The sequence below is a fragment of the Felis catus genome, chromosome A3, assembly GCF_018350175.1.
Source record: "Felis catus isolate Fca126 chromosome A3, F.catus_Fca126_mat1.0, whole genome shotgun sequence".
NCBI lineage: Eukaryota > Metazoa > Chordata > Mammalia > Carnivora > Felidae > Felis > Felis catus.
Genome location: NC_058370.1, coordinates 136,659,551 through 136,680,321, shown reverse-complemented (window position 1 = coordinate 136,680,321; position 20,771 = coordinate 136,659,551). Strand labels below are relative to the sequence as shown.

Sequence of the window (20,771 nt, the reverse complement as noted above, 5' to 3'; positions counted from 1 at the left end):
TTTCCTTGGAGTAACGGGGCCCCTGGAGACACATCCGGACGCAAGGCCACCAAAATCTCCTTTCTTCTTTAGCATCAGCTACCCCGTCAAGATCGAACTTTCATTTGGTTCCACGCTTAGAAGTAATATTTCACATCCAGCCACAGCAACCACCTTTCCTGAAATAAAAGAAAAGTAAAAGATGGCTCGGAGACCACTCTCTAGAGACTGTACATTTCCGCTGAAGTATTAACACAATCTATTAGGTCACATTATACTCCATTGTGCAGAGGGAGGAAACCCTACTCAACAACAGTACTTGATGGCATTTTGATGTGCCATTCGCTGGACGCAGCGATGAATGCGGCAGCTGAGGGCCAGGGCGGCCTGCGAAGCCAACAGCTTTCCTTGGATGCTTACTTCCCGGGCTTAAATGAGCTGGGCGCTCGCGAAAGATGTGTCTTGACACCGGAATCCAGCTGGAGTCTGGAACTACTGGGACTGTTTTCGGCCCAGGTGATCTGTTCAGCAGATCTTCAATCGTGTGCTATGCCCGCGGCGAGCTGATTCCGGACGGAGCGGTCTGATTTGTACGCGGTCCTGCAGACGAGCGTTTGTGACAGGTACGCTCACATCTGCTTGCCGGCATCTTTGTGACACAGATGCCCGTGGTCACGTGTCGGAACAACCGAAGTCCGTGGTCTCCATCAGGAAGCCCAAACCCAGAGACATAGGCGGGGGGCAAGGCGGAGGAGTGGGTTTTTTGTTTGTTTGTTTGTTTTGTCTTTTGCCTTGTGAAATCTTTTGTTCCCTAAGGACCCGTAAAATTATCCACTCACTTATTTAACACATAATCACGTGTGTGTGCCGTGTAATACCAAGCATCGTTCTGGGCCCAGCGAGGCAAAGGCGGGAGGTAAGGAGAATGAGAGAGAGATAAATAAAAGGTGGCTCCCATAAGCACAGGATAAAACCATCACATTATAGGAACAGTTGAACACACAATCTAATAAAAAGAAAAAGCAAAAAGAGGTTGCCTTAAAACGTGAGGACTCCCAATCACCATTGGAATCCGGGTTTCTCAGGGCCGTGTGATGGCATCAGCATTAAGATAGTCCCTGAATTTCGTTTTTCCGTGGTCACTGTATTTTACCCTTTCTGCTCCTGTCTCCACTTCTCGCCCACTGGGGACGAAAGCCCTGGGCTCCCGGCCTCCTGCAAGAAAGCTGGCAGGGTCAGGAGGAAGGACTGGCCCGACAGCCTCCTCCTTGCTGGGACATCCAAAACCCTAAACCCTTAGGAGAAGTCCAGACCAAGCGTGTGAGGAAATGTCTCTGGGCCACGACCTTCGCCCGCATCGTCATGAAGGTTCTCCAAGCTCCCGGAAGGAAGAGAGAAAGGGTGGACGAGGAGCGGCGGGTGGAAGAGGGCCTGGTCCCTGATTGCTAGCGGGAACCCCAAGGAGGCAGCACACTCAGGACAGGCCGTCACGCTGGAGCGGATCTGGGAAGACGGGGCTTTTGCACAGTGCGGGCAAGATGCTCCCGCGCCAGCCTGACGCGCAGAGGCCTGAAGAGTTGGCACATCGCACGCAGTGCTGGAGACGGTGACCGAGCCGGAGGCCAAGGTGATGCCTCCGGGATGCGCTCCACGCGGGCCCGTTGCCGCGGGGCTGCCCGAGAGCGGGGGCCTCCACAGATAAACTGGGGAGCACAGGTGTGTCCAGCACTAGACGTCCCCGGGTTCCCTGTGACAGCGTGTCCCTAACTGTCTGGGGGCTCTGCCACCTTGCCTGAGGGCAGTCTGGAAGCTCTGAAGACACCGGATCATAGGAAGACGACCAGAAAAGTGTTCATTTCTTGCAACATCTGGGTTCTGGGCTGAGAGATACAGCTGTTAGCCCCTGATTGGTAAGCTCTGAAGAATTTAAAAAAGTATAAAGTTCTGGGTCCTTTTCCCTTCCCGAAATTGTAAAAATGGCGTCATAGAAATCTCATAAAGGCTTCTGTAAACGACGTCCCGCGTGTCCTATCTGTCCCTTTAAGCAGGTGTCGAAAAGCAAAGGAACAACGGAAGCTTCTTTGCAAAGCGGAAGTCTTTTGTAGGCACAGCTGATGTATGTGAAGGTCATGTTATGTGTGTGTGTGTGTGTGTGTGTGTGTGTGTGTGTGTGGAGAGGGAGACAGAAAGACAGAGACACAGAGACAGACATATTTTAAGGAATTGACTAGGGAGGTCGTGAAGGCTGGCCCGTCTGAAGTCCGTCAGGCAGGCAGCAGGCTGGACTCCCAGGGAAAAACTGATGCCACACTCCCAGTCTGAAGGCCGTCTGGAGGCAGAACTCCCTCATCCTCAGGGAACTTTCCTGGAGTTTTCTCTTAGAGCCTTCTACTGATTGGACGAGGCCCACCCTCAATAGGGAGGAAGATCTACTTTACTCAGCCTCTGATGATAAATGCTAGTCTCATCTAGAAAATGCCTTCTCAGTAACATCTAGACGCGTTTTCACCCCCACGTCCGGTCACCACAGCCCAACCAAGCTGACAAAGAAGAGAAGCCATCCCAACGCGGAGGAAGGCAGGGTCCAGCAGCCACGGCGGGTTCTTGCTCTGCCCTGCCTCTGGCTGGACTCCAGGTGCCCCTCTCCTCGGCTACGCTTCCTGTGGACGCAGTGACTCACCCAGTGGGGGAAACCAAGTCTTCCTGCCTGAGCTCCTGTCACACCGGTCACTGATGCCTGCGAGCCCCGCCCACAGAGCAGAAGAGTCCCACACGCCCAGCCACGTTCCTGTCCCCTCTACTCGGCCAGGGACGCTTCCCCCCACCCCCGGCTTTGCCTGTGGAACATAATCACCTGCTCCTACCTACGGCACAGCCCGACGTGTGTTTGCAAGATTCAATTTTCACGGTCATGATGAGGATGTCCATGATTAGGATAAAGATGAACTTCATTCCCTTCGGCTCTGTTCTTTCCTAAGATTCAAGAACCAACTAGAATAAATGCACCGCAGCCTGGACACAGACGGCCACCCTCTCACCTGGAAGGTAAAGAAATTATTGAAGTCAAATCGAATTTACCCAATATACCTACGGATGTAAATTTTAGCTCCCCTGAACCCACCCAAAGAGGAAAATCGGTTCATTGCAATAGAAGCGGTCCAAGGGACTGTGCTTCTCTTTCTGGAAAGCCTCATGTTAACTTGCAGTGCATTTTCGTGAATAACTTTTTAAGCTCATTTATGTATTTGGAGAGAAAGAGAGAGACGGCGATCAGGGAGGGGCAGAGAGAATCCCCAGCGAGCTCTGCACTGTCAGCACGAAGTCCACGAGGACTCAGACTCACGAACTGTGACATCACGACCTGAGCCAAAATCGGGAGCCTGACGCTCCACGACCTGAGCCGCCCAGGTGCCCCAACTTGTAGAGAATTTAACTGGCAGCTGAAACATTCTTTCAAAGTAAAAGAGAAACTCTTTCTTCACCAGAAACAGAACAACGAAACGCTGACCAACAGCCAAAGCGCAGAGCGGTTGTTAGGAGAGCTGCACGTGAACATGATTTACTCAGTGACGTTGCCCTGAAACCCCAGAGAAGTCTTGCTGGTGATTGTGAAAGATGGTTCCAACTCTTCTACCCTCACACAATAACTAGCGCTAAAGGGTTTTCGCGGTAGGCGGGTTTTCTGGCGTAGATTTAATTTGCAGATGTTTTGCCGAAACACAAAGTAGACATAAATTGAAAATCTGTAAGTGCGCTCATTTGTAATGAATCAGGGTTGCTCCAAATTAGTAAAAGGGGGGAAAAAAATGCAAGGACTTTTTGGCCTTGGACAAAACCATCTGAATTTCTTTCACGGTCTTTCCTTGAAATAAGCTTGTATCATGCTCTTAGAGCTCCGTGCAGAGACGCTATCAGAGGTACATTCTGGAGCTTCTGCGTCTCCCGGGCATGACGCACGCTCCCATACTTCCAGGCTACCGAGAAGTCTTCCAATTGTGCAAATCCCACGAAAGAGAAACGGAGTCGTGTGTGCTGTTAGAAGCACCCATTTGGTTAGAACCCTCCCAAGAAAATCTTTTTTGTTTCTTCCCGTGTCCCCATTTACAAAGAGGCAAATGATTAAATTTGCTTCACCAAATTAAACTCAGCCCCGCTTCCTGCTGGGCACCGGGGAGCCCTTCTGGACGACCACCTGCGCGTGGGCTGCTCTTTTCTGCGGGGCCTGAATGTCATTACGTGGCGTCAGCCGCCCGACACGCTGGCGGAAATGTGGGTTTGCCACAGGGCTACTCTGCAGGGTGGGCAAGTGGAAAAGCCAGAAGACCATGATCCAGGCAGAGCAAACACCCCCGAGATTCAGGAGAAAGGCTGCTGCCGAATGTGATGTAAAACCAGCCACGAGGGACGAGACTGTAAGGGGGGGGGGAGGCAAAGAGAGAGAGAGAGAGAGAGACAGACAAGACAGAGAAGAGGAAGGAGAAGATGGGGGGGTGGAGAAGAAAAAGAAGAGAAGGAAAGAGGGGAAAGGAAAGGAAAGGAAAGGAAAGGAAAGGAAAGGAAAGGAAAGGAAAGGGGAGAGAAGGGAAGGGAAGGAGAGGAGAGGAGAGGAGAGGGGAGAGAAGGGAAGGGAAGGGAAAGGAAAGAGAAAGGAAGGGGGAGGGGGAGGGGGAGGGGAAGGGAGCGAAGGGAAGGAAAGGGAAGGGAAGGGAAGGGAGGAGCAGGGAACAGATCCGTTCTTCTCTTGCTCTGAAGGTTGTATCAACCAACGGTCCACTTGTACCTGTGACCTTAGCTGCTTCTGTCCTAAGGTGATGCTCGCGCCCCACAGAAGCTGGGCTTGTGTTTGCAAATATTCAGCTTGGGTTTTTCTTTCTCACCAGCCAGCTCCCCGCGCATCTGCACGGCGAGGGCCTCCCTGTTTCTCAGTACACGCACCTACAGAGGAAGGGGCTGCCTCTGGCTCCAAGTCCAGCATGATTCTCCTCCCGCAGGGTCGCAGGCATGAGTATCCTTGCAATCTTCTTCAGGCAAAGCTCTGATCCACTCGCGCATGATCCACATGCCACCATCAGTACGGATCAAAGTTTAGTGAACAGCACCCGCATTTGGATCGTACCGCATATTACGGGGAGGGGGCTCTTGCTTCCACCGTTTGCCAGCCCATCCTCTTAATTAACAAAAACCCTTGTTCCTGGCATGCTCGGTGTGCGGGGGGGGGGGGGGGGGGGGGGAAACGGCTGCATTTTAATTGACAGAGAACAGAAGAAAAGACCACAAAACCGGTGCGTGCCAGGACTTGGGAAGGAAAGGAAAATAACAAACAGATCTTAAAAAAAAAGAAGAAGAAGAAGAAGAAAAGAAAACCACTAAGGCCCATTTGAACTTACTCGCAGTACAACAGGGCGACTTCCCCACACACTACCATCCCGGAGGTGCCACTGAGGGTCAGAATTCTGTACCCTCAGGTCACCACGCTGCACTCGACCATTAGGAGCAGAAAGAATGTCTCCTTATGTTCCCGTTGCCACAATTAGCGTGGCAGAAAAGCACTCAGGTCTCTCGATGTCTGCAGCGGATGCAATGAGAGACATTGTTCGGGTCTGTGTACTTTGGGGGGTTATTGGAAGCCACATTTCACTCATTGTTGCAGTTGCAAAACCGCATTCCATAAATGTAAGATGATCGGGGACCCACCAGGCATTGCCGACGCAAGAATAAGCAGGACAGTCTCTCCCCTCCAAGAATGCGTTCTAGAAAAAGGACTGGGGTGCGGATTTCCCCTCGGATTTGGCAACACGGCTTCCTCTGATTTGTAAAAATTGAACTCGGATGTCCCCTACTTAGTTCTAAACAAACAAGGCCCAGGAACCCCCCCCCTACATTTAAAATAATACTCCTCCCAGCTTCTCCATGCGTGAAATCTTACTCATCCTTCAAGGCCGTGATCAAATACTTGCTTCTTGAAGTGTTTCTTGGTCCCTGATCTTGGTCTCCCCGAGGCGTGCTGTTCACGGCCCAACGACATGGCACCCGGTAGAAACTGGCTTAGCTGCTCGCACCCCGGACTCTCCCTCCAGACTGTGAAAGGACAGCAACCAAGCCTTTGAAAAACACTACGGTTCTCTAGCATAGGAGACCGTATCGTGAACATCACAGATATTCAACAAATATAGATTTGCTGGAATAGATTTTTGCTCTGGGCTCTGCAGGCAGGCAGATCTGAATTAGCATCGGGCCCTACCAGATGTTGACTGCACGACATAGTAAAGTCATTTAGCGTCCCTGAGCTTCAGCCTCTGGGGCGCCTGGGTGGCTCAGCCGGTTGAGCACCCAACTCTCAGCTTCGGCTCAGGTCGTGATCTCACGGTCCGTGGGTTCAAGCCCTGCATTGGGCTCCGTGGCTGGCCGCCTGGAGCCTGCTTGGGATTCTCTCTCTCTCTCTCTCTCTCTCTCTGCTCCTCCCCTCTCATGCTGTGTCTGTCTCTCAAAATAAATAAGGAAATTTCCGAATCCTCACTCTCTCGGGCCCCCATGGGGATTCAAGGGAGTAAAGAAAAGGAGCCTCGTGGTAGTCGTGGTCATCTGGCAACATTCCTCCTTTTTCCTTTTTTCTTTTTGTTTTTTTTTTTTTAATTTTTTTTTAACGTTTATTTATTTTTGAGACAGAGAGAGACAGAGCATGAACGGGGGAGGGGGAGGGGCAGAGAGAGAGGGAGATACAGAACTGGAAGCAGGCTCCAGGCTCTGAGCCATCAGCCCAGAGCCCGACGCGGGGCTCGAACCCACAGAGTGTGAGATCGTGACCTGAGCCGAAGTCAGACGCTTAACCGACTGAGCCACCCAGGCGCCCCTCCTTTTTTCTTTTTGAACGTCACCTTTACTGGGATATAATTGACATGATATCATTGTAAGATATTAGAAGTGGGCATCATGGCGAGGTGAGGTGAGTGCACATTGTCAAAAGAGACCCCGTCTAGCTAACACGTAGACCACTTCCCATAGTTATCTGTGTGTGTGTGTGTGTGTGTGTGTGTGAACACTGAAGTTCTAGGTTCTCAGCAAATTTAAGTCATACCAGTGTTATTTACCAGACTCCCCGTGTGACAAGGCTCAGACCTTACCTAGCATACAGCTGGAAGTGTGTACTGTTTGACCAAGCTCTCTCCTGTTTCCCCTACTGCTAGTCCCCAGAAGCCACTTTTCTGCTCCCAGTTTCTAGGACTTTGACTTTTCATTTAGATCCCACATGCAAGTGATACCATGCAGTCTCGTCTCTCTCTGCCTGGTCCATTCGAGGCATCACTCCCCCGAGGTCCATTCGCTGTGGCAAATGGCAGGGGTTCGTTCCTTCTCGTGGTTACGTAATTCTCCACTTTACAGTTGCCCCCCATCATTCATCTGTGGCAGGACGGCTAGGTTCTTTCCACACCTTGCCTATTTTTTCTTTTGTCTTTATCCTGATTCCAGTGGGCGGCTTGGGAGGGTCTAAATGTCAGGTGACACCCTAAAGAAATTGAAGAGTCAGTCTTTTGAAGGGACTGTGTTTCTTGCTTGTCTTAGCCTTTTCCTATAAAGTCCGAAGACATAGTTCTGATTTTAACAAGAAGAGAAGATTGCGTGAGCACGCGCAGTTCGAAAATCGAGATGCGTTCACCCTGATGATTTTCGAGCTGTGCCCTTAATCACCGACACTCACTCGATCCCTGTGCTTCTGACACGCGACGTCCAAAGGGGATTCGCAGATCTGCAGCCTGGTTTGTGCTCCGTCCACCCGGGTGCGGGGGGTTGCGGGGAGAACGCCCTGGATCCCACCGTTTTGACCTCTCAGATTTTTGTTCCACTCCTGGGCATGCGGTAAACTCCCGGACCCACACCTCACGCTGAAGGGCATTGGAAAAAGAATTTGGCTTTGCCAAAACCACCACGAAAACCGCTCTTGACCAAATTGTCCTCCTGTGATGCCATCGCAGGGGGTAAACAATTCTCCCGTGACTCAGTCCCGACAACGCATGCTGAAAAAGCACCTGGTGGGGCGCCTGGGTGGCTGAGTGGGTTAAGCGTCTGACTTCGGCTCAGGTCACGATCTCGCGGTCCGTGGGTTCAAGCCCCACGTCGGGCTCTGTGCTGACAGCTCGGAGCCTGGAACCTGCTTCGGATTCTCTGTCTCCCTCTCTCTCTCTGCCCCTCCCCCGCTCATGCTCTGTCTGTCCCTCTCTCTGTCAAAAATAAATAAACATTAAAAAAAATGAAAAAGCACCTGGTTTGTTCCTAAGCTGTGGACCCCGGGAGCCCGTGACACATCACGTTCCCTTTTTGGATTTGGCTACTTGCAGACTCAAAGCCAAATGTGTGCCCTTCACTGAGCTTGGCCTCATGGAATGCCTAACTACTGTTCCACGGCTGCTTTATGCCCTTATGTCTTCTTTGCCCACAACGTCTCCCGTTTTTATTTTGATCTCTTATTTTACGCACATTTTTGTAAACTGCCTGAATTCTGTTTTGAAGGAAAAAAACGGAAAAGAGCATTTCTTTTGCTCTGGTCCCATTGAGCGGCGCGCCCCCCGGAGGGTGAGGATTGCGTCAGGGGGAGGTGAAGGGCTGGCCCGGAAAGGAAGGGTGAGGCCGTGGTTGAGAGGCCCCGGGTTGGACCCAAAGGACTTTGTGCTCAATTCAGGGGACCTTCGGGGTTTACCAGACCTGCGTAAGGTCAGCAGCCACAGGGTCCCCCTAGGTTTTCGAGAGGTGCGTGGGGGTGCTTCCCAGCCTCGGTCGCGTGGGAACCGTTACCGGAGGACCCTGTTTGATTCCAGAACTCTGGGTGAGGCCTGAAGGCTGCGTGTCTCAGAAGCTGCCAGAGGAGGTCAATATTAGTCAGGGGTCAGATTTTAGTAGCAAGAGCACAGCCTGGCGAGAACGAAAGGGCAGGAGCCGCAAGCAGTGAGTGGGGAGGCAGGGTCGGGGGGGTGTGGGCACTCGGGCCACCGCCCACCCTCCGTGGTAAACAGCCACGGGTGGCCAGGAGGGGCATCTGTGACGGCGCGCGGGGGCCCTCCGTGCGTGCTGCGTCAGGGTCCACGGGAGCCCTGGCCGGAGGCCAGCCCTGCCATTCGCTGTCTCTCCCTGCTGGCTCCTTCTGCATCCAGAGGCGCCAGCGCACACGAAGCACCTGGCTTCTCGCCACCTGCCCCCGCGGCTCCTGTGGCTGAACACCTGCCCGCCCCAACGCGGCTGCCAGGGAGGCGCGGGGCTCCGGTGCCTCGGGGCAGGAGGGTGGCACCAGGGTGCCAGAGGCCGCAGGGGAAGGCGTCCCTTGGGGAGTCTGGGGAGGAGGCAGCTGGCACACTCAGGAAGGGGGGGTCTCTGGAGAGCCGAGGTTCGGGCAGGTGGCTGGGGAGGAGGGGAGAGGCGCTTGTCTGCAGGGCGGCTGCGGCGGGGGGAGGGGAAGTGCATGAATACCGAGGGGGATAATCGCTGCCCAGGCTGGAGCCGGATTCTGAGTTGTGGGGACGGCCAGGCAAAAAGCAGAGGCTCCCGCAGGGAGGTGGCCGCAAGGCGTGTCGTCCCCAGAGTCACTGTGCCCTCCATTTCAAACCAACACGACTAACAGTTAAGCTGAACTGGAATCTGTTTTCCTTTGCGGCAGATAGAGAACATGGTTGTCTTTTAGGGTTTGTTTGTTTTTTTTTAAGAGCTATTAAAAAGCCCAGTTTCCCCATTTGGGTGAGGGTCCCACTGGGATGCCTCTTTTCCTGTGTTCCATGAAGCCACCGGAATTCCCGTGATTTTCTAAAGCCCTTCACTCCAAAATGAGTCATCCAGAATGACATGTGGGATTAGCATGAGGATGTATACTTGCGTCGTAGCTCGCAGCGGTGGGTGACTTACATACCTACAGGGACGCACCCGCCATGTTGAATCGGGTGCAATTCACCGTCTTCTCACCCGGCACTGGATTATGACACTGAAATTTATGTGTGTGTGTATGTGTGTGCACGCACGCACACACGCACACGGAGTAAAGTCCTGGTTTGTGAGCATAATTGGTTCCAAAAATCTGCTTGTAATCCAAAGCACTCGGATATCAAAGCGAATTCCAAGATCCTTCCGCTCGGTTGTGATCTCGTGACGTTCGACGTCTCGCGCTACTCGTGTTGCAGGACACGGCTCGTTTATCGAGTTAAAATGTATTAGAAATGTTTGTTCGTCTTGCAGAATGCGCTCAGGACAAGTTCCTCGCAGTGCAAGGTTTTGCTATATATCTCTATCTCTAGCTCTGTCTCTATCATCAAGAGTTGTCCAGACATTAAATATACGTTGCATGCCCCCTGGAGACACCACTTGACTTTCAAGCTCAGTAGCTTCCCCCGTCATTCTCCCCAAGCCAACAGGCCAGGCCTCCCCTCGTCCGAGAACCTGCAGGTGGCCAGTTCTCAGGAAACACCTGCCTGAGATTTAATGTCACACGGACACCCATATGCTGACAAGCCTAAGCCTTTAAAGCAATGCTCATATTGAAAAAAGACCCTCAAAAGCCAGGAAAAGACATTTTGCATAATTTATCTAGATTAGGGAGCCAGTCAAAGCCCCTCGAAGAGTGAGTGGCAAATTTGAAGATGAACCTGGAGGTGTGTGTGTGGTGCCCTCTGAGTGAGGAGCGTGGATGGACGGACAGATGGACGTCACCGCAAAAGTAGCACAAAAGTTGGAAGGTGAGGGGCGCCCGGGTGGCTCAGTCGGTTAAACATCTGACTTCGGCTCAGGTCGTGATCTCATGGCTTGTGAGTTCGAGCCCCGCAACAGGCTCTGTGCTGACAGCTCAGAGCCTGGAGCCTGCTTCGGAGTCTGTGTCTCCCTCTCCCTCTGCCCCTAACCCACTCACATTCTGTCTCTGTCTCTCTCAAAAATAAATGAACATTTAAAAAATTAAAAAAAAAATATTTTAAGGGGCGCCTGGGTGGCTCAGTCGGTTAAGCATCTGACTTCGGCTCAGCTCATGATCTCACAGTTCGTGGGTTCAGGCCCCACATCAGGCTCTGTGCTGACATCTCGGAGCCTGGAGCCTGTTTCGGATTCTGTGTCTCCCTCTTTCTGCCCCTCCCCACTCACACTCTGTCTCCCTCCCTCTCTCTCTCTTTCTCTCTCTCTCTCAAAACAAAAATAAGCATTAAAAAAAAAAGTTGGAAGGTGAACGTGATGGTTCCGGACTGTCTGTCCGGTGACTGGAGTGACACAACAGCACTCCTGTCCTTGTCCTCAGTCCCACAGCCTTCTCCACTGTCCTGCCTCAGGGGGTCTCTGGACAATGCTGCTGGGTCCCACTGGGATGTTTCTGTGAAAACTTCCAGAAAGAGAAGTACTCAACATCAAGTCTGCACGTGCTACACACACACACACACACACACACACACACACACACACACACCTTCCAGCATAGATTTTAGTTCTCGTAAAGCCCACTTAAAAAACATACAAACATATGCATGCTAAGGGCATAGTTTAGCATAAGTAAAGGTCCTTTGAGAATTAAGGACCACATAGTGCCCGCATTTCCTATGTCACCTACTTTATAACAGCGCTGTGCGTCTATAAGTGACTCTGGGCACGAAGATTTCTTCACTTCTGTGTACGGACAAGGAAACAGTCTCAACGCAGTTATGTGACCTTCCCAAGGTCCCCCGCCAGTAAAAGACCACAATGGTGCTTTGCTCCTGGTGCACATTTGGTGATCCTTGGACGCAGAATGTCAGGAGAGATGTTAAGGACAAAAAGCTCCTGGAATTACGCATTGTTGTCTGTGTTCCCTCAAACAGACTGCCCCCCCCTTACCAACCTCCATATTCCCAGAAGAGAGAGTGCACCGGGCATAAACCCTTTCAAACTGAGCTGGCCACGGAGGAAGATATTCTGTGATTCTTAGAAGGAAGTTATTCGCAAACGACTTTACAGTATTTATTTCTATGAGCCATCTCCTCGTGGAACACATGGTACTAAATCCTGCGTGGGTCTGTTCCTCCCCACAGGACCACGAGCTTTGTGAGGACAAGCACCTCTACCTGCCCTCTGTATCCCCAGCGCTCAAACACAAGGCACGTTACCTGCACTCATCAAAGACACGCCCGGCTTCCATAGAAGGCGCACTCTTCATTAATGACCTGATCGTGGTGGTTGGGATAGAGTGGGAGCTTAATAAATACTTATTAAACATATAGACACGTACACATGAATGACTGAAGGATATTGATATCCCCTAAAAGAAAATACGGAGACACGAAGTGATGGGAGACGATCTGTTTGTAATATACTAAAGAGAAAAGTTGTTCTCTTTGCTTGTTTGCTGTGGAATGTCCTCTCGGTAGCTAAAATAAACAGAAAATTCTGTTTCTTGAGCAAATTCCACCCCCCCCTTTTGATCAGTGTGTCATCAGCAAGGATGAAGTCATCCCAAACGAGATTGGCTCCTAATGGCATTAAAAAATTGGTAAGGACCACGTCTTTTAAGCACAAATTGTGACTTCATCATGGCTCATCACGGCTATGGGCTCCCCAGGTGTAAACATACAGCAGTTCATCCAAGAGCCGACTGAGTATCTGATCTCAAGTCATGAGCTTTAGTTGGGTGTGGTCATGCTCAGTTTGATGGACAGAAAGAAAATGTTAAATCAGATATCCCGATGGAGCCCTCTGCTATCGTCACTTGTGAAAAGACCCTCTCAGCTTCTGTCTGGGTGAAGAGGAGAGAATTACCTTTTTCTGAGATGGGGGTGGTCTGAAGTTTGGCCTCGTAGTGTTTCTTTCCAGACTCCAAGTTTAGTTGAAGGTGGAAGATATCACGGGTCCTGAGTAACAGAATCAATCCTCAATGAGGTGTTCTATAATTTACTGTGTTTATTATTTAGCGATGATCCCCTATGGTCTGTCAATTCCCAATAGAGCTGAAATGGTAAAATTTTATAAAGAGCACGAAACCCAGGAAGAGCCAAGCTGGCATGGCCTAGGCGGCACGCATTACCATTGAACTACAGCCTGGTCGACCTTGTCAATATTGTTCCTGCTGCCCCCAGCTTCACAAAGACCTCCCGACCTTGCAGCAATTGGTCCCTAACCTATCGAGAAAGCTCTAAGTAATCCTAGCAGGCTGGATCTAAATATTGCTTTCTCTCCTTTCCATCTCCTCTATCCGGAAAACATTCAGGCAAAGACTTCCTACCTTAGGAAGGCAAAATCATCACATCTCTGGAAGAGACGGCTAAAACGCCTTCTTTCCTGTGTTCCACCTCGATTCCCAAAGCGCCTTGGCCCATTTTTGTACAATCCTACGGGAGCTTCGTAAAGTACTTCTCAACCGCCTGGTAACTTCGGGGACATAGGTGGGACCTACTCAGCCATTTTCCCAAAGACAGAACTGTGGCTCTTACAGGGTAAGTTGACCAATTCAGTGAGCCGAGATTCCAAGCCGTAAAGCCAGAGCCCCTCATGCAGAATTGTGTGTGCTAAGTACTCTCGGCGCACACTCAGTATACATCGGAGTGTGTCGGGGATGTTGGTGTCGCACCCAGAAGAGCAGTGGCCGCGCCCTCTAAGTGACCTGGATGCCGCACATTGTCTTTGGATTTCAGGCGGATCGCGTGGGGGGGAGGGGCGGCCGCCTGATTCTCATCTTTCCCTTCTGGAAAATAGGAGCACATTTACACGCGATTGACGTCAGTGGAGTCGGAGTTTTTATGTCTCCCAAGTACTTGAATGTGTCATATAGAGCAGCTAATCATTTTCGTACAGGGCATAATAGGATGCTATATAGCCGTGCTGGAATTAACACGAACACAATCCACAAGCTACAGCCGCGGTAGCTGAGCAAGTAAACGCATGACCAGGAAATACTATAAATATCTTTCCTTTTGTGCCTCAGATCCTATTCTTCGCTGTTAGGACCAAAAGCACACACACCAATAGTTCACTCATGCTGTCTTTATTCCCCTAGAAAATGGATGGATCTCTTTGCTCTCTGCTTACAAGAGGGTAACTAGAGGCACGGCATCCAGTATCAGGAACGGCAGAGTTAGGTCCTGGGGAAAAAAAATGCTAAATATGCACGGATGAACTTGTCATTGCTCCCAGAAAAAGAGAGGTCTGAAGGAAGGAAACACACACACACACACACACACACACACACACACACATGCACCTAGCTTGGGAGGCAGATATGAAGCCATTTTAAACCTGTGAAATTATCACTATGGCCTCTCGAAGATAAGAATTACACTCTGAATCAGTTCAAGGGTGGATTTGTTCCCTGGATCCTTGGAGCTCGCTGTGGGGAGGATGACGGGCACGGACACTTCCCTACTGCGCTCACCCACCACTTTATAGACTCACCTTGGGGATGCCCACCTGTTACGTATGACGACGGATGCTTCCTTTGAGATGTCCTCAATTTACCCACTTTGGAGGTCTAAGAAACCCTCAGATTTAGAAGAGCATGGGGCAGCAGATACGTTTTGTGTAGAACTTTACAGATTTCGAGCCCCCCTGAATCTGGTGTCATTGGTGAAGGAGAAAGGGACCGAGAATCAAAGTGCCGGAGGAGTTCTTTTGGGGGAAATGCAGGAGGGACAGGGAGAAAGAACGCGTCTGAACACAATACACTCTGTTCTGCACTGCCTTTTGCTCCAGGACAATCCCTATCGACTCATGCAAGAGAAAAAGAGAAAATAACGGTAAGAGTGAACTCCCTAAAATACGGGTGAGATATTGAAAGCAGCAAACTGCGTTGCTGGGAGCGAGGTCACCGCAGGAGGCAGAAACGGAGCAATGAGCTGGCCAAGGGGGACCGCGTGTCCTCTTTCTTGCTCTTGAACTTTCTGTTTCCGTCTCTGGCCACTCTCTCAGAGTGACCTTGACCTCTGGTCTTGTTCCTTATTTGTTCATTTGCTCGTTCATTTGCACGTCTATGCCCTACTAGGTGCCATGGCTCCTTGTTGACTTGAAGGAATATGCAGTGAAAGAGGGACACCCTCCGCCTTTAGGAGAACTCACGGCCCAGGGGGACAGTCTTCTCTTTTGGTCCTGACACTGTGTTTCTCATTCTGCTTGCGCCACGACGAGCGGGACACCCATAAGCTAAAATCCACGTTAATTTTCTCGCACGTGTCAGCAGTTCTTGCCTCCGAAATACGCCAGGGACACCGGCTAGAGGAACTTCATTGTATCGTGGAGGGCTAGCGCTGAAACAAGTCTTTATAAATAACCCAGAAGGACTTCCTTTCTCATAGACTCGGGCCCCCAAGAATCTCCCAGAGGCCAGCCTGCGTGCGGCGAAACAAGCAGACTCATCCTGCTTTCCAGAGCTCACTGTCACTGGGCAGGGGGATCCGGGAAATCGGGGGTGGGGGTGCATGCAAAAAGGGCTACTCTAGTGGCATCTCCAAGGGCCAGAGGGGGCGCACCGACGCCTCAACAGTTCTGCCCACCGTGCGCAGCGTGGTCAGGAAACATGGTTAAAAACCGTTGTGTCCACGCACACCCAGAGTGCTGTCCCTCCACGGGATTGCCCTTCCGATAGCGCTCGGGCTGGGGGGCGGAGGGCGAGAGATCATCACCTTGACAACTTGGTTTCCAGTTCCAAACTAACTCACGTTGTTGAAGGGATGCCCTTTGGCTTGAATGAAAAGTTAAATCGTCCTTTTCTGGTTCTCACAGCTTTGCCGAGACCCCAAAGCTAAAAAGGGATTGACGTGGCCGTGCACGTCCAAGCCGTGACCATCAGACAGAGCAATGGAAGTCTGGCTGCGTGGTGGGCAGTTAGACCTTCCCTAATCCACTGCTGCCCGAGTGCCCATCAAAGTCTAGAAATCAACTAATGGGAGACATTCTTCAGAAAGACTATGTAAGAGAGGCCAGCTCTATGGTTCTTGTCCCCTCTCTTAATTTCCTGGGGCTGATGTGTCACTGACTTAGACAACAGGAGTGACTTCTCTTTCAGCCTGGAGGCCAGCAGCCAGAGATCCAGTTGCCGAGCGGTTGGGTCCTTCTGATCACCGGGAGGGAGACTGTTCCAGCCGCTCTACTTGGCTCACCCGTTTCCATCTGCACCCCGTGTCTTCTCTCTGTGTGTGTCTGTCTCTGTGTCCAAATTCCTCTTTCTTAAAAGGTGTCACGTCAGCCCTATTGGATTAGAGCCCCCCGAATGACCAGCCACCTTCTCAAAGGCCCCGTCTCCAAGTACAGTCTCATCCGGATATACTACAAGTTAGGACTCCCATGTGTGAATTTGGGGCCACACAATTCAGCCTTCAGCAGTCCCTTCCCTGGCTCCTAAAAATTCATGTCCTTCCACATGCAAAACTCACGTGCCTCGTCCCAATATCCCCACAGTCTTAGCCGGCCCCGGCGTCATCTGTCAATCCTCAGCCCTGTCTCGGTGTCATCTAGTTCAGTTATGGGTGACTCTCGAGGTGAGTTTCTCACCATCTGTGAACCCGTGACACCAGACAGGTCACCTTCTCCCGAAGTACGATGGTGGGACAGGCAAGGACAGAGGTTTCCACACTCCAAAGAGGAGACTACCGGAAGGGGGAAAGGGGTCATGGTTGGAACCCTAGCAGGGACAATTGCATTCAGTTTTAAGGCTAATGCCAATCTCCTTTAGCTTGATACTCTTTGCTCTTGGGCCTGCTGGGCAGGACCTTTATCCGCCCCTTGCTGGACTTCACCTTGTCTGGGAACAAAGGGTTCCAGCCCTGAGCTGTGGGGTCCCAGCAGGGGTGGGGGCTCAGCAGAGGCTGAGGCATGTGGGCACCGGACTCCCACCTGGAGAGGTGAGGGCCAGGCATGTCTGCCCAGCAGAGTGAGCAGGCCAGAATCTGTTCAAGGAGAAGTTCCAGAAGTTTCCAAGAATCGGAAGGACATGGAGAAAGAGGGCTGGAAAGGGTGCTTCCTCCTGAGCAGAATGGGCATTTGTGACGGGAAACAGCAGCTGAGAAGGTGCTTCAGGGGTCCCTGGAACAGGTGCCCCCGCCACAGAGAAGGGGGTGAAGTTGTAGCCGACAGTCTGTGCTCAGAGCCTTTATGACGCTGACACTGCAGTGCGTTGAGAGAATGTTATCGAGACTGAAAAAGAGGCCGCAAAATGTCACCATGGGCATATGTGGGGAACTCTGACCTCTTTATTTGCTGCCTGTACGGTCCATGTTTCGACAACGAAAATGCACTACTTTTAAATGGAGCAAGAACAATCATCACATACCATAAAATACTAGAGTCACAGTTAAATGGTCATATTTAAAAAAGAAGAAACTTGGGCACCTGGGTGGCCCAGTCGGTTGAGCATCTGGCTTCGGCTCAGGTCGTGATCTCACGGTCTGGGAGTTCGAGCCCCGCGTCGGGCTCTGTGCTCACAGCTCAGAGCCTGGAGCCTGCTTCCGATTCTGGGTCTCCCTCTGTCTCTGCCCCTCCCCTGCTCACTCTCTGTCTCTCTCTCTTACTTAAGAGAATGCAACGAAACTAACATCCCCTAGTGTAGAATTTCTGCAGAAATGATGTGTTTGGTCACATAAACACTATAAAGCTGTGAAACATCCACGTGACCTTGGAAGCCACTTGGTCTGAAATACTCACACACAGAAGAGGAATATGGCAGCCAAAATGGTTATCCATTGGTCTGAAGTCAGGTGGCTGATTCATGGTGTAGCAGGAGGGGGAGAATCTGGGTTTTCCCGGCCCAGAGTGTGGCGCCTGCACACAGCCCTCTGCACAGGGGTCTCTCCAAGCTGAGCAAACACGGGGATCCTCCTACCAGCCGCTCCCCTCTTCTCCCCCCAGTCCATGGTTGTACGTTCGCACACCAACCGACAACTAGTGTAACGGGAAGCAGAGATGGGCAGGATCAGTGAGTGCCCCCTCCAGGGAAAGGTGCAAAGCCCATGCCTCTCTACAGGTTTGCTTTCGCTCACTCTATTTCTTATCCGTGCTTTGATTATCTAGAATTTAATGACTGTGCTCCACACAGCTCTGCCTACGCTACAGGGATAACGCAACTAATAACGCTGTTTCGTGGCAAAAGACGAGGGGGGAGAAAAAAGATCTTAACTGCCTTGAACATCAAAAAGATGCAGCGGAGACAAGCAGAGAGAGGGGGAAAGAGAGAGGGGGAGCAGGGGAGAGAGAGGGAGAGAGAGAGAGGTTGAGAGAGAGTGGGAGGGAGCGAGACAGAGACAGAGGATGAGGGGAGGTTGGTTCAACAAGGGCTGGAGAAGGAAACAAGAGAAGCCACCCAAGTTCAGGAATCGGATAAGGAAAGACGCGCTTCTCCAGGGCTCAGGTGGGGAGGTGGAGACACAGCAGAGGCCACTGTGCAAGAGGCATTGCTGGGACCTGGCCTCCTTCCACCCAACGGAAGAGGGCACCTCATCAGGCGTCGCCAGCGATCACCTTCTCGGCCAGGTCCGTCCGTAGGCACCTGCCTCCTGAAGTTGCATCCACCACATCCCAGAGATCTACAGGCCGCTCCCTGGCGAGATAGTCACTAGCTCCTCGGCGCCCGGCCTGGGGGGACATCCCCGAAACTAACGACCCATCCGTCGCTCTGGGCGGGGATGGTTTCTCTAAGAGCAGATGAAGATCCATTCATCGGGACGGTAGCCATGTGGGAAGAAATCAGATCTGATGTACTCCCAAAATTGGCGATCCACGCCTTTTTATTTCAGACTCCTGTAAACCTACAGACACACACACTCACAACTACACACGTCCTCTTCCTGAGTGGTGACGGTGACACAGAGGCACTGCTGGAAAGGGAGCAGAGCCTCCGAGGGAGGGGCCTCCTCCGTCCCGAGGTGGATGGACGGGTGTCTTCTCCTCCCCTCCCCCTCCCTGCACACGGCCACCTGAGGACGGGCACACAGCGTCTTTGGAGTGTCTCTTTGGTTCGGGGGGTGAAGGGTTCGCGTGACACACAGGAGCCCTGTCACCAGCCCACCTCGCTGGCTGCCCATCCCCCGGGGCACGAGACGGGGCGGCTGCAGGAAAATACAGCAGGTGCAGAAGCAGGCAGCACCGTGTGCAAGCTCGGAGGGCAGCCTGGGAGGAGGGCAGACCTGAGTTTTTAGGAAACAATTACTTACGTTTTTTATAAATAAGGGTTTTTTTTAATCCCCAGGTGTCCAGTCAAATAGTTTTCCTAGAGCAGTTTCTCATCAACAGACAAACAAACAAACAGGTGGAGACTGGAGTTGATTCATGTAAGTTTAATGAAAATAAGTTTTGTTTAAATTGCAGAAGCCATCGAGTTCTAACAAATGCCTCGTCACTAGGACCAGCGTGAGCGCGCGAAACAGCTTTATCTGGAACCACAAGCGTCTCTCCCGGGCATGGCTGCAGTTTCATTCATGTGTAGTGTGAATGTGCCCGGGGTCACGATGCAAAGATGTGTTTCGTGTGGCAGGCCACGGTCAGAATAAGTTTGAAAGCCACTGCTCTGTGCTGTGTTGCCCTGATGCTCCTTTGCGGTTTTGCTGATTGCAATAGAGATAAAGCTAGAGAGGCCGAAAGGAAAGAACCCTGCTTTGCCTGCATCGCAAAGGGGAGTGGATTCTGTTCGAGGGCGAGGCGCTCCATTGGACATGAACTTGGGGAGCCCTATGGGCCCGGCCGCATGTGGGAGGAGGGTCTAGTTGCAGCGTGGTAACTGGGAGACCGGCTCGGTGTCTGGGGCTGAAATTCTGAGAGTCTTGAGGACAGCCGAAATGCACACGGAAACCAGCAGGAGCGAGTGCAATCCGGGGTCACTTGGGTGGGAGAACCGGCCGAGCTCCCTGGAGTGCGTGAACAAATAGGAAAATTCACTGGACATTTGGCGAGCGGCCACTGCCTGCCAGGGACTGCTGGAGGCACTGGACGGACAGAGGTTCGAACCACCACAACAGCAACATCTGTGGGCCTCCCGCCAGGCGCAGGTGTTCTTCTCAGCACTTGGGGATGACGGTGAGAAGGTGGATGCTGCCCGCATCCCTGCTGGAATGGGAAGCGGGGTGGCCACTCGGGAAGACAGCTTGATGGTTGCTCACAAAGTTCAATATGCTTTGGCCACAGGATCCAGCTCGTTGGTATTCACCCAAGGATTTGGAAACTTAGGTCCACACAAACACTCCGTATGGATGTTTAGAGCAGCTTTACTCACAATTGCCAAAACTTAGAAGCAACCAGGTGAGTGGATACACTGTGGTCCCTCCAGACAATGGAATACTACTCAGCACACACACACACACACACACACACACACACACACGCTGTCCAACCATGAAAAGCCCGGGAGGAACCTTAAATACTTCTTTCTAAGTGGAAGAAGCCAATGTAAAAAGGCTACATGCTGCAGGATTCAAGCTATAAGACATTCTGGAAAAGACCAAAAAGAAAGAAACTGCAGAGAGAGTAAGAGGATTAGTGGTTGCCAGACCCCAGGTGCAAATGGCATTTAGAGCAGTGCAACTATTCTGTGCGATTCCATCGTGGTGGACATATCGTGTCATCATCCATTTATCGAAATCTATAGAGTGTGCACCACCAAGAGTGAGCCCTAATGTCAACTGCGGGCTCTGGGCGATTGTGATGAGTCAGTGTAGGTTCACAAATGTTAACCACGCACAGCTCTCATAGGGTGTGTCCACAGTAGGGGAGGCTGTGCGTGTGTGAGGGACAGGCATATATGAGGATTTTCACTCAATTTTGCAGTGGACCTAAAACTACTTTAAAAAGTAAGGCTATTTAAAAGAAAATACATAGCTCATACGAATAATAAA

The 20,771-nt window shown here is 51.5% G+C and overlaps 1 non-coding gene across 1 annotated transcript; it reads left to right on the top strand.

Moving 5' to 3' along the window:
- The first annotated feature begins 8,013 nt into the window (after positions 1–8,013).
- On the top strand, positions 8,014–8,098 carry TRNAR-UCG. The gene has a single exon. It is a non-coding gene; the product is annotated as a tRNA-Arg (tRNA).
- Positions 8,099–20,771: the final 12,673 nt, after the last annotated feature.